A 19,265-nucleotide genomic window follows, 5' to 3' on the forward strand; every position below is an offset into this window, starting at 1 on the left:
CTCGTATTGACTACCTCTTTTTAAGTAAACCTTTAACGCAACACGTACTTCAATCAGAAATAGGGTCCATTTTAATTTCAGACCATGCCCCGGTTTCTGTTGATTTTGATCTTCTTCCTTATACCCCATTTGCTGGACGTTGGCGTTTTAATAATTCATTGCTCGTAGATCCTAATTATTCCAGCCAGTTGAGTTCTTTTGCTTCGGAATTCTTCACCATAAACACAACTCATGATTCCTCTCCTGCTATGATTTGGGATTCTTTTAAGGCAGCTGCCAGAGGCTTTATTATTAACTTTGTTTCTCGGAAGAAAAAAGCTTTTGAGAAACATTCGGCTCAATTGCTTGCCAAAATTAAAAAATTAGAATACGTCTATTACCACTCGTACTCTGAAGCTTCTTTGAAAGATCTTATCACTGCTAAAATCACCTTCAACAAAGCATCCACGGAAGCGGCTTCTTCTTATCTTCTGAAGAGTAGTGCTCGTTACTATGGAGGTCAGAATAAAATGGGGAAAGTATTGGCTAATTATCTAAAATCTCGTCGGGATAGAACTAGGATAGAGTCTTTGAAGGATTCCAATGGTGACGTTCTTCTCAAAGATGAAGATATCTTAAATGAGTTTGTCTCCTTTTATAAAACTCTTTATACTCCTGAGGCCCAACCTCTTCAATCTGATCTTTCCTCCTACTTCCAATCCATCTCTTCTCCCCCCTCGCAACATATTGATTTTGATTCACTACAGCTAGATATCACATTGACAGAAATTTCTCATGCCGTATCGGTTTTAAGGCGAGGGAAAACCCCTGGCCCTGACGGATTTACCATTGAATTTTATGAACACTTTTCGAAACTCCTTCTTCCACAACTTCTTCTTTTATTTACTTCCTTTATCACAAACGGAGCATCTCAAGGTACCTTTCAGGATGCTATGATTTGCCTAATTCCCAAAGAAGGCAAAGATCCCTCTTTCTGTAAAAATTATCGCCCGATATCTTTAGTGAATACGGATTATAAAATTTTTGCTAAAATTCTTGCCTTACGTATTGACCCAATCTTACCTGAGCTTCTTGGTTCGGAGCAATCGGGCTTTGTAAAAGGTCGTTTATCCTCTGATAATTCTAGAGTCTTTTTTAACATTCTTAGCAAGGCCTCTTCCTTAGATTACCCGCTTGCTGCCATAGCTTTAGACGCCGAGAAGGCTTTTGATAGGATTGGTTGGGACTTTATGTTCCATGCTCTTCAGTGGATAGGGTTTCCCTCTAAGTTAATTTCCTTGATTTCTCTCTTGTATTCTGGTCCCAAGGCATCTATTTTTGCTAATGGTAAGGTTTCCGATTATTTTTCTCTTTCAAGAGGTGTACGGCAGGGTTGCCCCCATCCCCTCTTCTATTTGTAGTGGCGTTAGAGCCTTTCCTCACCAAAATTAGACAGGATTCCCTAATTACAGGATTCCATTTAGGCTCCCGCCAAGTCAAAATGTCTGTTTATGCAGATGATATTCTTTTATACTGCTCCAATCCCGATACTTCTCTTCCTCCTTTCCTTTCCCAAGTAGATGCGTTTTCAAAACTTTCAGGATACCGCCTAAATCGTGATAAATGTGAAGTCTTACCCCTCAATGTTTTGTGTCTTAAACACTATTTTGTCCATACTGGTTTTTCCTGGCAATCCTCTAAATTAAAATATTTAGGTTTATGGTTCTCCCCGTCTATTTCCGAAACTCTTAAACACAATTTTGATTACATTGCTAAGAAGCTAAATGATTCTATTACTAAGTGGCACCCTCCTTTTCTCTCTTGGTAGGGTAGATTAGACTCTATTAAGATGATGCTTGCTCCCGTTATTTTATATTCTCTCTCAATGATTCCTGTACATATCCCAGATTATTACTTTAAGAGATTAGATCGCACTTTATTAAAATTCCTCTGGAAAGGTAAGCCCCCTCGGATAGCCTTATCTACTCTCAAAAAAGATAAATCAAATGGTGGGCTTAAGTTTCCTGACTTTAAATCTTATCACCATGCATTTTCCCTAAAACAAGCCTCTTCATGGCTTTCCTTGGACCCTCCTACCTATCCTCCAATTTGGCTTAGCATCGAGAAGTTTTTCACTTCCCCCTTCGCCTTTATGGAATCCCTTGCTTTCTCTGCACACACTTCTTCTTTGCGTCATCCTGTTATTTCTTACACACGAAAGCTCTTAACTCCTCTCCTACCAGCTTCCTACCCCTCGCTTAACTCACTTTCTCAACAACCTATTTGGCATAATAAATTACTACGTATTAAAAATCGTGCTTTCTATTGGAAGGCATGGCACTCCAAGGGTTTGAAGTGGATTTCTCAACTCTTGATGGGTAATACACCTTTATCCTTCTCAGTCCTCAAATCTAACTTTGCCCTTCCTAATTCCTGTAAGAAGCAATATGACCTTCTGCTTCCCTCTCTTCACCAATATCTTTCATTACTCCCACCTTCTCCAAATCTCCCTACAACTTGCTCTACATTGTTTCCATTGTTAAACGCTTCCCCTTCTGCATCTTCCCTTTACAAAGGTCTTTTATCTCTTTCGCCGCGGTGCAAAACAAGGACTGAGCTGGCATGGGAAAAGGACTTATTACAATCCTGGTCTGTCTCTTTGTGGGATAAGTTGTGGTTAAAGATTCATAAAACTTCACGGGCGGCCAATACCACTCAGACTCTTTATTTTGTATATCAGCGTGCATTATATTCACCCGCACAATTAGCTTCCTTCTCTTCCACCACTTCATCACACTGCTGGTCCTGCTCATGTTTAAAGGCTGACTTAAAACACATGCTATTTGATTGTCCTAACATTGCTAAATTTTGGCTTTTAGTTTGGTCTCAAATTAACAAAATATTTAACACTAGAGTTCCTTTTTCCCTCTCAAATATTTTTCTCGGTTCTTTATCCCCCTCATGGCCTCAACCTTCGTCACATTTTCAGTTAATTGATTTGTTAATTGCTATAGCCTTACATCTAATCACCTTGAATTGGAAACATGCGGATAAAGTCACTTACAGAGCCTGGTGGAACGCCATCTGTTTTCATCACAGACTTGACACTAATTATGTTACCCCTATATCACTAGCAATTAAAAGGGATTTGTTATGGCTCCCTCTCACTACATATTTATCTGCTTCCCCCCCTTCGAATATTTCAATTACTGCTACTGTGAGAACATCAGATGATGTCCGCAAACCGCCCTGATTTAGTTTCGTTGTCTTTTGTTTGAATAATTTATTATTGTTTCTGCATACTGTACTCCTCCCATTATATCACTATATTCGTTTTAGAGTTTTAAAGTACATGCAATGTAGTGCTTCATTTTACCTCTTTTGTTGCCATTGATTGCTCTGAACTCTTTCCAATGATATTCATATTGCTTCCCCCCCCCCTTTCTTCCTCTTTCTTTTCTAGGTTACCGTGTTTATTGTAACCAATATGCCTAATATCCTTTATTGTTCATATCATAATTATTTCTGTTTTCTGATCGGATTTTGATTGTACATTGTATTTTCTTGCTGGTCTCAATAAACTTAAACTTAAAAAAAGATAAAATGAGATGTTTAAAGTGATTTTCATGCTTCCAGGGGCCTTAAACACGAGATTTGAGGAATGGGTAAAAGTGAATGAAAATGGCCAATTTACTCACTCTGCGGCCTTAAAAAGTGTTTCTCCTCCACGGGAAGTGAATAAAATAACATTTGGAGGCCTTTATTGTTCAATCAAAAACGTCCGATTTTTGATGAAAGAGATAACCACCCCCCCTTACCACATGCTTCAGAAACTAAAAAAATGGTCTGTTTTCAAATGTTGCCTCTTTGAACTACAATTCACATTTGTACTTGGAAAATCACTTTTAAAGATAAAATGAGATGTTTAAAGTGATTTTCATGCTTCCAGGGGCCTTAAACACAAGATTTGAGGAATGGGTAAAAGTGAATGAATATGGCCAATTTATTCACTCTGAGGCCTTAAAAAGTTTTTCTCCACCCCAGAAAGTGAATTAAATAACATTTGTAGGCCTTAATTGTTCAATCAAAAACGTCCGATTTTTGATGAAAGAGATAACCACCCCCCCTTACGACATGCTTCAGAAACTAAAAAAAATGGTCTGTTTTCAAATGTTGCCTCTTTGAACTACAATTCACATTTGTACGTGGAAAATCACTTTTAAAGATAAAATGAGATGTTTAAAGTGATTTTCATGCTTCCAGGGGCCTTAAACACAAGATTTGAGGAATGGGTAAAAGTGAATGAATATGGCCAATTTACTCACTCTGCGGCCTTAAAAAGTGTTTCTCCTCAACGGGAAGTGAACTAAATAACATTTGTAGGCCTTTATTGTTCAAGCGAAAACGCCCGATTTTTGACGAAAGAGATAACCACCCCCCCTTACGACATGCTTCAGAAACGTATAAAATGGTCCGTTTTCAAATGTTGCCTCTTTGAACTACAATTCACATTTGTACGTGGAAAATCACGTTTAAAGATAAAATGAGATGTTTAAAGTGATTTTCATGCTTCCAGGGGCCTTAAACACGAGATTTGAGGAATGGGTAAAAGTGAATGAAAATGGCCAATTTACTCACTCTGCGGCCTTAAAAAGTGTTTCCCCTCCACGGGAAGTGAATAAAATAACATTTGGAGGCCTTTATTGTTCAATCAGAAACGCCTTTTTTTTGGTGAAAGAGATAACCACCCCCCCTTACGACATGCTTCAGACACGAAAAAAAATGGTCCATTTTCAAATGTTGCGTCTTTAAACGACAATTCACATTTGTATGTGGTTAATCACTGTGAGAGATAAAATTAGATGTTTAAAGTGATTTTCAAGCTTCCAGGGGCCCTAAACACAAGATTTGAGGAATGGGTAAATGTGAATGGAAATGGCCAATTTATTCACTCTGAGGCCTTAAAAAGGTTTTTTCTCCACCTCAGAAAGTGAATTAAATAACATTTGTAGGACTTTATTGTTCAATGAAAAACGTCCGATTTTTGATGAAAGAGATAACCACCCCCCCTTACGACATGCTTCAGAAACAAAAAAAATGGTCTGTTTTCAAATGTTGCCTCTTTGAACTACAATTCACATTTGTACGTGGAAAATCACTTTTAAAGATAAAATGAGATGTTTAAAGTGATTTTCATGCTTCCAGGGGCCTTAAACACGAGATTTGAGGAATGGGTAAAAGTGAATAAAAATGGCCAATTTACTCACTCTGCGGCCTTAAAAAGTGTTTCTCCTCCACGGGAAGTGAATAAAATAACATTTGGAGGCCTTTATTGTTCAGTCAAAAACGCCTTTTTTTTGGTGAAAGAGATAACCACCCCCCCTTACGACATGCTTCAGAAACGAAAAAAATGGTCCATTTTCAAATGTTGCGTCTTTAAACGACAATTTACATTTGTACGTGGAAAATCACTTTTAAAGATAAAATGAGATGTTTAAAGTGATTTTCATGCTTCCAAGGGCCTTAAACACAAGATTTGAGGAATGGGTAAAAGTGAATGAATATGGCCAATTTACTCATTCTGCGGCCTTAAAAAGTGTTTCTCCTCCACGGGAAGTGAATAAAATAACATTTGGAGGCCTTTATTGTTCAATCAAAAACGCCTTTTTTTGGTGAAAGAGATAACCACCCCCCTTTACGACATGCTTCAGAAACGAAAAAAATGGTCCATTTTCAAATGTTGCGTCTTTAAACGACAATTCACATTTGTACGTGGAAAATCACTTTTAAAGATAAAATGAGATGTTTAAAGTGATTTTCATGTTTCCAGGGGCCTTAAACACAAGATTTGAGGAATGGGTAAAAGTAAATGAATATGGCCAATTTACTCACTCTGCAGCCTTAAACAGTGTTTCTCCTCCACAGGAAGTGAACTAAATAGCATTTGTAGGCCTTTATTGTTCAAGCGAAAACGCCCGAATTTTGACAAAGGAGATAACCACCCCCCCTTACGACATGCTTCAGAAACGTAAAAAATGGTCCGTTTTCAAATGTTGCCTCTTTGAACCACAATTCACATTTGTACGTGGAAAATCACTTTTAAAGATCAAATGAGATGTTTAAGGTGATTTTCATGCTTCCAGGGGCCTTAAACACGAGATTTGAGGAATGGGTAAAAGTGAATGAAAATGGCCAATTTACTCACTCTGCGGCCTTAAAAAGTGTTTCTCCTCCACGGGAAGTGAATAAAATAACATTTGGAGGCCTTTATTGTTCAATCAAAAACGCCTGATTTTTGACGAAAGAGATAACCACCCCCCCTTAAGACATGCTTCAGAAACGAAAAAAATGGTCCATTTTCAAATGTTGCGTCTTTAAACGACAATTCACGTTTGTACGTGGATAATCACTTTTAGAGATAAAATTAGATGTTTAAAGTGATTTTCAAGCTTCCAGGGGCCCTAAACACAAGCCTTAAGGAATGGGCAAATGTGAATGGAAAATGGCCAATTTATTCACTCTGAGGCCTTAAAATTTTTTTCTCCACCCCAGAAAGTGAATTAAATAACATTTGTAGGCCTTTATTGTTCAAGCGAAAACGCCCGATTTTTGACGAAAGAGATAACCACCCCCCCTTACGACATGCTTCAGAAACGTAAAAAATGGTCCGTTTTCAAATGTTGCCTCTTTGAACTACAATTCACATTTGTACTTGGAAAATCACTTTTAAAGATAAAATTAGATGTTTAAAGTGATTTTCATGCTTCCAGGGGCCTTAAACACGAGATTTGAGGAATGGGTAAAAGTGAATGAAAATGGCCAATTTACTCACTCTGCGGCCTTAAAAAGTGTTTCTCCTCAACGGGAAGTGAATAAAATAACATTTGGAGGCCTTTATTGTTCAATCAAAAACGCCTTTTTCTTGGTGAAAGAGATAACCACCCCCCTTACGACATGCTTCAGAAACGGAAAAAAATGGTCCATTTTCAAATGTTGCGTCTTTAAAGGACAATTCACATTTGTATGTGGTTAATCACTGTGAGAGATAAAATGAGATGTTTAAAGTGATTTTCAAGCTTCCAGGGGCCCTAAACACAAGATTTGAGGAATGGGTAAATGTGAATGGAAATGGCCAATTTATTCACTCTGAGGCCTTAAAAAGTTTTTCTCCACCCCAGAAAGTGAATTAAATAACATTTGTAGGCCTTTATTGTTCAATTAAAAACATCCGATTTTTGATGAAAGAGATAACCACCCCCCCTTACGACATGCTTCAGAAACTCAAAAAAATGGTCTGTTTTCAAATGTTGCCTCTTTGAACTACAATTCACATTTGTACTTGGAAAATCACTTTTAAAGATAAAATGAGATGTTTAAAGTGATTTTCATGCTTCCAGGGGCCTTAAACACGAGATTTGAGGAATGGGTAAAAGTGAATGAAAATGGCCAATTTACTCACTCTGCGGCCTTAAAAAGTGTTTCTCCTCCACGGGAAGTGAATAAAATAACATTTGGAGGCCTTTATTGTTCAATCAAAAACGTCCGATTTTTGATGAAAGAGATAACCACCCCCCCTTACCACATGCTTCAGAAACTAAAAAAATGGTCTGTTTTCAAATGTTGCCTCTTTGAACTACAATTCACATTTGTACGTGGAAAATCACTTTTAAAGATAAAATGAGATGTTTAAAGTGATTTTCATGCTTCCAGGGGCCTTAAACACAAGATTTGAGGAATGGGTAAAAGTGAATGAATATGGCCAATTTATTCACTCTGAGGCCTTAAAAAGTTTTTCTCCACCCCAGAAAGTGAATTAAATAACATTTGTAGGCCTTAATTGTTCAATCAAAAACGTCCGATTTTTGATGAAAGAGATAACCACCCCCCCTTACGACATGCTTCAGAAACTAAAAAAATGGTCTGTTTTCAAATGTTACCTCTTTGAACTACAATTCACATTTGTACGTGGAAAATCACTTTTAAAGATAAAATGAGATGTTTAAAGTGATTTTCATGCTTTCAGGGGCCTTAAACACAAGATTTGAGGAATGGGTAAAAGTGAATGAATATGGCCAATTTACTCACTCTGCGGCCTTAAAAAGTGTTTCTACTCAACGGGAAGTGAACTAAATAACATTTGTAGGCCTTTATTGTTCAAGCGAAAACGCCCGATTTTTGACGAAAGAGATAACCACCCCCCCTTACGACATGCTTCAGAAACGTATAAAATGGTCCGTTTTCAAATGTTGCCTCTTTGAACTACAATTCACATTTGTACGTGGAAAATCACGTTTAAAGATAAAATGAGATGTTTAAAGTGATTTTCATGCTTCCAGGGGCCTTAAACACGAGATTTGAGGAATGGGTAAAAGTGAATGAAAATGGCCAATTTACTCACTCTGCGGCCTTAAAAAGTGTTTCCCCTCCACGGGAAGTGAATAAAATAACATTTGGAGGCCTTTATTGTTCAATCAAAAACCCCTTTTTTTTGGTGAAAGAGATAACCACCCCCCCTTACGACATGCTTCAGACACGAAAAAAAATGGTCCATTTTCAAATGTTGCGTCTTTAAACGACAATTCACATTTGTATGTGGTTAATCACTGTGAGAGATAAAATTAGATGTTTAAAGTGATTTTCAAGCTTCCAGGGGCCCTAAACACAAGATTTGAGGAATGGGTAAATGTGAATGGAAATGGCCAATTTATTCACTCTGAGGCCTTAAAAAGGTTTTTTCTCCACCTCAGAAAGTGAATTAAATAACATTTGTAGGACTTTATTGTTCAATTAAAAACGTCCGATTTTTGATGAAAGAGATAACCACCCCCCCTTACGACATGCTTCAGAAACTAAAAAAATGGTCTGTTTTCAAATGTTGCCTCTTTGAACTACAATTCACATTTGTACGTGGAAAATCACTTTTAAAGATAAAATGAGATGTTTAAAGTGATTTTCATGCTTCCAGGGGCCTTAAACACGAGATTTGAGGAATGGGTAAAAGTGAATAAAAATGGCCAATTTACTCACTCTGCGGCCTTAAAAAGTGTTTCTCCTCCACGGGAAGTGAATAAAATAACATTTGGAGGCCTTTATTGTTCAGTCAAAAACGCCTTTTTTTTGGTGAAAGAGATAACCACCCCCCCTTACGACATGCTTCAGAAACGAAAAAAATGGTCCATTTTCAAATGTTGCGTCTTTAAACGACAATTTACATTTGTACGTGGAAAATCACTTTTAAAGATAAAATGAGATGTTTAAAGTGATTTTCATGCTTCCAAGGGCCTTAAACACAAGATTTGAGGAATGGGTAAAAGTGAATGAATATGGCCAATTTACTCATTCTGCGGCCTTAAAAAGTGTTTCTCCTCCACGGGAAGTGAATAAAATAACATTTGGAGGCCTTTATTGTTCAATCAAAAACGCCTTTTTTTGGTGAAAGAGATAACCACCCCCCCTTACGACATGCTTCAGAAACGAAAAAAATGGTCCATTTTCAAATGTTGCGTCTTTAAACGACAATTCACATTTGTATGTGGTTAATCACTGTTAGAGATAAAATTAGATGTTTAAAGTGATTTTCAAGCTTCCAGGGGCCCTAAACACAAGATTTGAGGAATGGGTAAATGTGAATGGAAATGGCCAATTTATTCACTCTGAGGCCTTAAAAAGATTTTCTCCACCCCAGAAAGTGAATTAAATAACATTTGTAGGCCTTTATTGTTCAATTAAAAACGGCCGATTTTTGATGAAAGAGATAACCACCCCCCCTTACGACATGCTTCAGAAACTAAAAAAATGGTCTGTTTTCAAATGTTGCCTCTTTGAAGTACAATTCACATTTGTACGTGGAAAATCACTTTTAAAGATAAAATGAGATGTTTAAAGTGATTTTCATGCTTCCAGGGGCCCTAAACACGAGATTTGAGGAATGGGTAAAAGTGAATGAAAATGACCAATTTACTCACTCTGCGGCCTTAAAAAGTGTTTCTCCTCCACGGGAAGTGAATAAAATAACATTTGGAGGCCTTTATTGTTCAATCAAAAACGCCTTTTTTTTGGTGAAAGAGATTACCACCCCCCCCTTACGACATGCTTCAGAAACGAAAAAAATGGTCCATTTTCCAATGTTGCGTCTTTAAACGACAATTCACATTTGTACGTGGATAATCACTTTTAGAGATAAAATTAGATGTTTAAAGTGATTTTCAAGCTTCCAGGGGCCCTAAACACAAGCCTTAAGGAATGGGTAAATGTGAATGGAAAATGGCCAATTTATTCACTCTGAGGCCTTAAAAAAAATTTCTCCACCCCAGAAAGTGAATTAAATAACATTTGTAGGCCTTTATTATTCAAGCGAAAACGCCCGATTTTTGACGAAAGAGATAACCACCCCCCCTTACGACATGCTTCAGAAACTAAAAAAATGGTCTGTTTTCAAATGTTGCCTCTTTGAACTACAATTCACATTTGTACGTGGAAAATCACTTTTAAAGATAAAATGAGATGTTTAAAGTGATTTTCATGCTTTCAGGGGCCTTAAACACGAGATTTGAGGAATGGGTAAAAGTGAATAAAAATGGCCAATTTACTCACTCTGCGGCCTTAAAAAGTGTTTCTCCTCCACGGGAAGTGAATAAAATAACATTTGGAGGCCTTTATTGTTCAGTCAAAAACGCCTTTTTTTTGGTGAAAGAGATAACCACCCCCCCTTACGACATGCTTCAGAAACGAAAAAAATGGTCCATTTTCAAATATTGCGTCTTTAAACGACAATTTACATTTGTACGTGGAAAATCACTTTTAAAGATAAAATGAGATGTTTAAAGTGATTTTCATGCTTCCAAGGGCCTTAAACACAAGATTTGAGGAATGGGTAAAAGTGAATGAATATGGCCAATTTACTCATTCTGCAGCCTTAAAAAGTGTTTCTCCTCCACGGGAAGTGAATAAAATAACATTTGGAGGCCTTTATTGTTCAATCAAAAACGCCTTTTTTTGGTGAAAGAGATAACCACCCCCCCTTACGACATGCTTCAGAAACGAAAAAAATGGTCCATTTTCAAATGTTGCGTCTTTAAACGACAATTCACATTTGTATGTGGTTAATCACTGTTAGAGATAAAATTAGATGTTTAAAGTGATTTTCAAGCTTCCACGGGCCCTAAACACAAGATTTGAGGAATGGGTAAATGTGAATGGAAATGGCCAATTTATTCACTCTGAGGCCTTAAAAAGATTTTCTCCACCCCAGAAAGTGAATTAAATAACATTTGTAGGCCTTTATTGTTCAATTAAAAATGTCCGATTTTTGATGAAAGAGATAACCACCCCCCCTTACGACATGCTTCAGAAACTAAAAAAATGGTCTGTTTTCAAATGTTGCCTCTTTGAAGTACAATTCACATTTGTACGTGGAAAATCACTTTTAAAGATAAAATGAGATGTTTAAAGTGATTTTCATGCTTCCAAGGGCCTTAAACACAAGATTTGAGGAATGGGTAAAAGTGAATGAATATGGCCAATTTACTCATTCTGCAGCCTTAAAAAGTGTTTCTCCTCCACGGGAAGTGAATAAAATAACATTTGGAGGCCTTTATTGTTCAATCAAAAACGCCTTTTTTTGGTGAAAGAGATAACCACCCCCCCTTACGACATGCTTCAGAAACGAAAAAAATGGTCCATTTTCCAATGTTGCGTCTTTAAACGACAATTCACATTTGTACGTGGATAATCACTTTTAGAGATAAAATTAGATGTTTAAAGTGATTTTCAAGCTTCCAGGGGCCCTAAACACAAGCCTTAAGGAATGGGTAAATGTGAATGGAAAATGGCCAATTTATTCACTCTGAGGCCTTAAAAAAAATTTCTCCACCCCAGAAAGTGAATTAAATAACATTTGTAGGCCTTTATTGTTCAAGCGAAAACGCCCGATTTTTGACGAAAGAGATAACCACCCCCCCTTACGACATGCTTCAGAAACTAAAAAAATGGTCTGTTTTCAAATGTTGCCTCTTTGAACTACAATTCACATTTGTACGTGGAAAATCACTTTTAAAGATAAAATGAGATGTTTAAAGTGATTTTCATGCTTCCAGGGGCCTTAAACACGAGATTTGAGGAATGGGTAAAAGTGAATAAAAATGGCCAATTTACTCACTCTGCGGCCTTAAAAAGTGTTTCTCCTCCACGGGAAGTGAATAAAATAACATTTGGAGGCCTTTATTGTTCAGTCAAAAACGCCTTTTTTTTGGTGAAAGAGATAACCACCCCCCCTTACGACATGCTTCAGAAATGAAAAAAATGGTCCATTTTCAAATGTTGCGTCTTTAAACGACAATTTACATTTGTACGTGGAAAATCACTTTTAAAGATAAAATGAGATGTTTAAAGTGATTTTCATGCTTCCAAGGGCCTTAAACACAAGATTTGAGGAATGGGTAAAAGTGAATGAATATGGCCAATTTACTCATTCTGCGGCCTTAAAAAGTGTTTCTCCTCCACGGGAAGTGAATAAAATAACATTTGGAGGCCTTTATTGTTCAATCAAAAACGCCTTTTTTTGGTGAAAGAGATAACCACCCCCCCTTACGACATGCTTCAGAAACGAAAAAAATGGTCCATTTTCAAATGTTGCGTCTTTAAACGACAATTCACATTTGTATGTGGTTAATCACTGTTAGAGATAAAATTAGATGTTTAAAGTGATTTTCAAGCTTCCACGGGCCCTAAACACAAGATTTGAGGAATGGGTAAATGTGAATGGAAATGGCCAATTTATTCACTCTGAGGCCTTAAAAAGATTTTCTCCACCCCAGAAAGTGAATTAAATAACATTTGTAGGCCTTTATTGTTCAATTAAAAATGTCCGATTTTTGATGAAAGAGATAACCACCCCCCCTTACGACATGCTTCAGAAACTAAAAAAATGGTCTGTTTTCAAATGTTGCCTCTTTGAAGTACAATTCACATTTGTACGTGGAAAATCACTTTTAAAGATAAAATGAGATGTTTAAAGTGATTTTCATGCTTCCAGGGGCCCTAAACACGAGATTTGAGGAATGGGTAAAAGTAAATGAAAATGACCAATTTACTCACTCTGCGGCCTTAAAAAGTGTTTCTCCTCCACGGGAAGTGAATAAAATAACATTTGGAGGCCTTTATTGTTCAATCAAAAACGCCTTTTTTTTGGTGAAAGAGATTACCACCCCCCCCTTACGACATGCTTCAGAAACGAAAAAAATGGTCCATTTTCCAATGTTGCGTCTTTAAACGACAATTCACATTTGTACGTGGATAATCACTTTTAGAGATAAAATTAGATGTTTAAAGTGATTTTCAAGCTTCCAGGGGCCCTAAACACAAGCCTTAAGGAATGGGTAAATGTGAATGGAAAATGGCCAATTTATTCACTCTGAGGCCTTAAAAAAAATTTCTCCACCCCAGAAAGTGAATTAAATAACATTTGTAGGCCTTTATTGTTCAAGCGAAAACGCCCGATTTTTGACGAAAGAGATAACCACCCCCCCTTACGACATGCTTCAGAAACTAAAAAAATGGTCTGTTTTCAAATGTTGCCTCTTTGAACTACAATTCACATTTGTACGTGGAAAATCACTTTTAAAGATAAAATGAGATGTTTAAAGTGATTTTCATGCTTCCAGGGGCCTTAAACACGAGATTTGAGGAATGGGTAAAAGTGAATAAAAATGGCCAATTTACTCACTCTGCGGCCTTAAAAAGTGTTTCTCCTCCACGGGAAGTGAATAAAATAACATTTGGAGGCCTTTATTGTTCAGTCAAAAACGCCTTTTTTTTGGTGAAAGAGATAACCACCCCCCCTTACGACATGCTTCAGAAACGAAAAAAATGGTCCATTTTCAAATGTTGCGTCTTTAAACGACAATTCACATTTGTATGTGGTTAATCACTGTTAGAGATAAAATTAGATGTTTAAAGTGATTTTCAAGCTTCCACGGGCCCTAAACACAAGATTTGTGGAGTGGGTAAATGTGAATGGAAATGGCCAATTTATTCACTCTGAGGCCTTAAAAAGATTTTCTCCACCCCAGAAAGTGAATTAAATAACATTTGTAGGCCTTTATTGTTCAATTAAAAATGTCCGATTTTTGATGAAAGAGATAACCACCCCCCCTTACGACATGCTTCAGAAACTAAAAAAATGGTCTGTTTTCAAATGTTGCCTCTTTGAAGTACAATTCACATTTGTACGTGGAAAATCACTTTTAAAGATACAATGAGATGTTTAAAGTGATTTTCATGCTTCCAGGGGCCCTAAACACGAGATTTGAGGAATGGGTAAAAGTGAATGAAAATGACCAATTTACTCACTCTGCGGCCTTAAAAAGTGTTTCTCCTCCACGGGAAGTGAATAAAATAACATTTGGAGGCCTTTATTGTTCAATCAAAAACGCCTTTTTTTTGGTGAAAGAGATTACCACCCCCCCCTTACGACATGCTTCAGAAACGAAAAAAATGGTCCATTTTCCAATGTTGCGTCTTTAAACGACAATTCACATTTGTACGTGGATAATCACTTTTAGAGATCAAATTAGATGTTTAAAGTGATTTTCAAGCTTCCAGGGGCCCTAAACACAAGCCTTAAGGAATGGGTAAATGTGAATGGAAAATGGCCAATTTATTCACTCTGAGGCCTTAAAAAAAATTTCTCCACCCCAGAAAGTGAATTAAATAACATTTGTAGGCCTTTATTGTTCAAGCGAAAACGCCCGATTTTTGACGAAAGAGATAACCACCCCCCCTTACGACATGCTTCAGAAACGTAAAAAATGGTCCGTTGTCAAATGTTGCCTCTTTTAACTACAATTCACATTTGTACGTGGAAAATCACTTTTAAAGATAAAATGAGATGTTTAAAGTAATTTTCAAGCTTCCAGGGGCCCTAAACACAATATTTGAGGAATGGGTAAATGTGAATGAAAATGGCCAATTTATTCACTCTGAGGCCTTAAAAAGTTTTTCTCCACCCCAGAAAGTGAATTAAATAACATTTGTAGGCCTTTATTGTTCAATTAAAAACATCCAATTTTTGATGAAAGAGATAACCACCCCCCCTTACGACATGCTTCAGAAACTCAAAAAAATGGTCTGTTTTCAAATGTTGCCTCTTTGAACTACAATTCACATTTGTACGTGGAAAATCACTTTTAAAGATAAAATGAGATGTTTAAAGAGATTTTCTGTCTTCCAGGGGCCTTAAACACGAGATTTGAGGAATGGGTAAAAGTGAATGAAAATGGCCAATTTACTCACTCTGCGGCCTTAAAAAGTGTTTCTCCTCCACGGGAAGTGAATAAAATAACATTTGGAGGCCTTTATTGTTCAATCAAAAACGTCCGATTTTTGATGAAAGAGATAACCACCCCCCCTTACGACATGCTTCAGAAACGTAAAAAATGGTCCGTTTTCAAATGTTGCCTCTTTGAACTACAATTCACATTTGTACGTGGAAAATCACTGTTAAAGATAAAATGAGAGGTTTAAAGTGATTTTCATGCTTCCAGGGGCCTTAAACACAAGATTTGAGGAATGGGTAAAGTGAATGAATATGGCCAATTTACTCAGTCTGCGGCCTTAAAAAGTGTTTCTCCTCCACGGGAAGTGAACTAAATAACATTTGTAGGCCTTTATTGTTCAAGCGAAAACGCCCGATTTTTGACGAAAGAGATAACCACCCCCCCTTACGACATGCTTCAGAAACGTAAAAAATGGTCCGTTTTCAAATGTTGCCTCTTTGAACCACAATTCACATTTGTACGTGGAAAATCACTTTTAAAGATCAAATGAGATGTTTAAGGTGATTTTCATGCTTCCAGGGGCCTTAAACACGAGATTTGAGGAATGGGTAAAAGTGAATGAAAATGGCCAATTTACTCACTCTGCGGCCTTAAAAAGTGTTTCTCCTCCACGGGAAGTGAATAAAATAACATTTGGAGGCCTTTATTGTTCAATCAAAAACGCCTGATTTTTGACGAAAGAGATAACCACCCCCCTTAAGACATGCTTCAGAAACGAAAAAAATGGTCCATTTTCAAATGTTGCGTCTTTAAACGACAATTCACATTTGTACGTGGATAATCACTTTTAGAGATAAAATTAGATGTTTAAAGTGATTTTCAAGCTTCCAGGGGCCCTAAACACAAGCCTTAAGGAATGGGCAAATGTGAATGGAAAATGGCCAATTTATTCACTCTGAGGCCTTAAAATTTTTTTCTCCACCCCAGAAAGTGAATTAAATAACATTTGTAGGCCTTTATTGTTCAAGCGAAAACGCCCGATTTTTGACGAAAGAGATAACCACCCCCCCTTACGACATGCTTCAGAAACGTAAAAAATGGTCCGTTTTCAAATGTTGCCTCTTTGAACTACAATTCACATTTGTACTTGGAAAATCACTTTTAAAGATAAAATGAGATGTTTAAAGTGATTTTCATGCTTCCAGGGGCCTTAAACACGAGATTTGAGGAATGGGTAAAAGTGAATGAAAATGGCCAAATTACTCACTCTGCGGCCTTAAAAAGTGTTTCTCCTCAACGGGAAGTGAATAAAATAACATTTGGAGGCCTTTATTGTTCAATCAAAAACGCCTTTTTCTTGGTGAAAGAGATAACCACCCCCCTTACGACATGCTTCAGAAACGAAAAAAAATGGTCCATTTTCAAATGTTGCGTCTTTAAAGGACAATTCACATTTGTATGTGGTTAATCACTGTGAGAGATAAAATGAGATGTTTAAAGTGATTTTCAAGCTTCCAGGGGCCCTAAACACAAGATTTGAGGAATGGGTAAATGTGAATGGAAATGGCCAATTTATTCACTCTGAGGCCTTAAAAAGTTTTTCTCCACCCCAGAAAGTGAATTAAATAACATTTGTAGGCCTTTATTGTTCAATTAAAAACATCCGATTTTTGATGAAAGAGATAACCACCCCCCCTTACGACATGCTTCAGAAACTCAAAAAAATGGTCTGTTTTCAAATGTTGCCTCTTTGAACTACAATTCACATTTGTACTTGGAAAATCACTTTTAAAGATAAAATGAGATGTTTAAAGTGATTTTCATGCTTCCAGGGGCCTTAAACACGAGATTTGAGGAATGGGTAAAAGTGAATGAAAATGGCCAATTTACTCACTCTGCGGCCTTAAAAAGTGTTTCTCCTCCACGGGAAGTGAATAAAATAACATTTGGAGGCCTTTATTGTTCAATCAAAAACGTCCGATTTTTGATGAAAGAGATAACCACCCCCCCTTACCACATGCTTCAGAAACTAAAAAAATGGTCTGTTTTCAAATGTTGCCTCTTTGAACTACAATTCACATTTGTACGTGGAAAATCACTTTTAAAGAGATAAAATGAGATGTTTAAAGTGATTTTCATGCTTCCAGGGGCCTTAAACACAAGATTTGAGGAATGGGTAAAAGTGAATGAATATGGCCAATTTATTCACTCTGAGGCCTTAAAAAGTTTTTCTCCACCCCAGAAAGTGAATTAAATAACATTTGTAGGCCTTAATTGTTCAATCAAAAACGTCCGATTTTTGATGAAAGAGATAACCACCCCCCCTTACGACATGCTTCAGAAACTAAAAAAATGGTCTGTTTTCAAATGTTACCTCTTTGAACTACAATTCACATTTGTACGTGGAAAATCACTTTTAAAGATAAAATGAGATGTTTAAAGTGATTTTCATGCTTCCAGGGGCCTTAAACACAAGATTTGAGGAATGGGTAAAAGTGAATGAATATGGCCAATTTACTCACTCTGCGGCCTTAAAAAGTGTTTCTACTCAACGGGAAGTGAACTAAATAACATTTGTAGGCCTTCATTGTTCAAGCGAAAACGCCCGATTTTTGACGAAAGAGATAACCACCCCCCCTTACGACATGCTTCAGAAACGTATAAAATGGTCCGTTTTCAAATGTTGCCTCTTTGAACTACAATTCACATTTGTACGTGGAAAATCACGTTTAAAGATAAAATGAGATGTTTAAAGTGATTTTCATGCTTCCAGGGGCCTTAAACACGAGATTTGAGGAATGGGTAAAAGTGAATGAAAATGGCCAATTTACTCACTCTGCGGCCTTAAAAAGTGTTTCCCCTCCACGGGAAGTGAATAAAATAACATTTGGAGGCCTTTATTGTTCAATCAAAAACCCCTTTTTTTTGGTGAAAGAGATAACCACCCCCCCTTACGACATGCTTCAGACACGAAAAAAAATGGTCCATTTTCAAATGTTGCGTCTTTAAACGACAATTCACATTTGTATGTGGTTAATCACTGTGAGAGATAAAATTAGATGTTTAAAGTGATTTTCAAGCTTCCAGGGGCCCTAAACACAAGATTTGAGGAATGGGTAAATGTGAATGGAAATGGCCAATTTATTCACTCTGAGGCCTTAAAAAGGTTTTTTCTCCACCTCAGAAAGTGAATTAAATAACATTTGTAGGACTTTATTGTTCAATTAAAAACGTCCGATTTTTGATGAAAGAGATAACCACCCCCCCTTACGACATGCTTCAGAAACTAAAAAAATGGTCTGTTTTCAAATGTTGCCTCTTTGAACTACAATTCACATTTGTACGTGGAAAATCACTTTTAAAGATAAAATGAGATGTTTAAAGTGATTTTCATGCTTCCAGGGGCCTTAAACACGAGATTTGAGGAATGGGTAAAAGTGAATAAAAATGGCCAATTTACTCACTCTGCGGCCTTAAAAAGTGTTTCTCCTCCACGGGAAGTGAATAAAATAACATTTGGAGGCCTTTATTGTTCAGTCAAAAACGCCTTTTTTTTGGTGAAAGAGATAACCACCCCCCCTTACGACATGCTTCAGAAACGAAAAAAATGGTCCATTTTCAAATGTTGCGTCTTTAAACGACAATTTACATTTGTACGTGGAAAATCACTTTTAAAGATAAAATGAGATGTTTAAAGTGATTTTCATGCTTCCAAGGGCCTTAAACACAAGATTTGAGGAATGGGTAAAAGTGAATGAATATGGCCAATTTACTCATTCTGCGGCCTTAAAAAGTGTTTCTCCTCCACGGGAAGTGAATAAAATAACATTTGGAGGCCTTTATTGTTCAATCAAAAACGCCTTTTTTTGGTGAAAGAGATAACCACCCCCCCTTACGACATGCTTCAGAAACGAAAAAAATGGTCCATTTTCAAATGTTGCGTCTTTAAACGACAATTCACATTTGTATGTGGTTAATCACTGTTAGAGATAAAATTAGATGTTTAAAGTG

This window comes from Triturus cristatus, chromosome 7 (genome assembly GCF_964204655.1).
Source record: "Triturus cristatus chromosome 7, aTriCri1.1, whole genome shotgun sequence".
Classification (NCBI taxonomy): domain Eukaryota; kingdom Metazoa; phylum Chordata; class Amphibia; order Caudata; family Salamandridae; genus Triturus; species Triturus cristatus.